Below are 1,204 nucleotides of genomic sequence, written 5' to 3'. Positions count from 1 at the left end.
ATTGGATGAAAATGTGTAAGGAAAACCACTGCAAAGGGTCAAGGAGATGAGCAAAGCATGAAAAGACCAAAAATACCCTTGTTTTGGACGGCCATTTGATGAAAATTTTAACGGTGGACTAAAAGTGACATGGACTAAATAAGACTGGCCGCAATGTGGCAATAATTAGTGAAGTGGACTAAAATTGGCAATGCATCAATAACAGTAGGACCAAAAATGGAAATGACTCAATATTATATGATAAAAACTTATATATTTTTTCAATAATATATCACATGAAACTATCTTGGGAGAAAGCTCCTAATCTCAGCTTAATGATTATGATGAGAGCACCAAATTGCAAAATCACGTCTTCTGCCGACGAAAAGCAGCTGAACGCGTCGAGAGAGAAACATTCGCGGCCTCCCTATAAATACGCCATTCCTCTTATCTCTCCTTTCCCTCGCATTTCCTGTCCGCTGTCCTCAGCCCCCTAACAAATTTCAAGCTTTACCTACCAGGTGAAGAAGCTCAGATCTTGCTTTCTGCTCTATTTTTATTGCTCAACCTATCATTGCATTTGCCTTATTTTTTCAGATTTTAATGCTATTATTGAATTGTTTTTGAGATTCATTTCTAGGATCTCCCTGTAAATTTTTGGATGTTTTGGCTTTGATCTGAATGGTAATCCGGTTGATCTTGTTGAGTTTCGTTCTTTCTGGTTATAGAATTAAGAGATCTAAAACCGATAAATGGGAGATTGGTGCCATGCGATTTTGTATTGCTTTTATTGCTTCCTGTATTGTAAATCGGAATGGTCTTCGTATTGTGTGCAGTTTAAGTCTTTTATCTCCTTCAGTTTTAGAACTAGTCAGCTATTGATCACATATGCATGTCTCATTGGTGTGTTGCGTGATCACATGAAATGTTTGTTACGTCATAATGGAGTCAGATCTATCATTTGTCTGCCTCCGGAAGTGATTCTAACTTTTAATGAATGTGACAAGTTCAGCTCATTCTCTCTAACTTTATTTTCATTTCCCCTGCACCTTCACAGGATATTTCCATGTCTATTAAGTGGACCTCGACAATCAGAATATCCTATAAAACTATTCCTTTAAAAGGTCTTTTCCACTTGCATTTTTTGTGTGCCAGTGGAATGCTTGATTGATTTGGATTGTCAAGTCATTGGCAAGGCATTATCCTTTTTTTTTTTTTTTTTTTT

At 36.7% G+C, this 1,204-nt stretch overlaps 1 protein-coding gene across 1 annotated transcript in view; it reads left to right on the top strand.

Moving 5' to 3' along the window:
• Positions 1-338: 338 nt before the first annotated feature.
• LOC116028547 (UMP-CMP kinase 3-like) overlaps positions 339-1,204 on the top strand; it is a 4,912-nt gene continuing 4,046 nt past the window's right edge. The window contains exon 1 of the mRNA XM_031270282.1: positions 339-500. The gene's annotated coding sequence lies outside the window, so the exon portion shown is untranslated. The remainder of the gene's footprint in view (positions 501-1,204) is intronic.

Source organism: Ipomoea triloba, chromosome 9, assembly GCF_003576645.1.
Source record: "Ipomoea triloba cultivar NCNSP0323 chromosome 9, ASM357664v1".
Taxonomy (NCBI): Eukaryota; Viridiplantae; Streptophyta; class Magnoliopsida; order Solanales; family Convolvulaceae; genus Ipomoea; species Ipomoea triloba.
The sequence above is the reverse complement of the archived record's forward strand: the minus strand, read 5'-3'. Positions and strand labels throughout refer to the sequence as shown.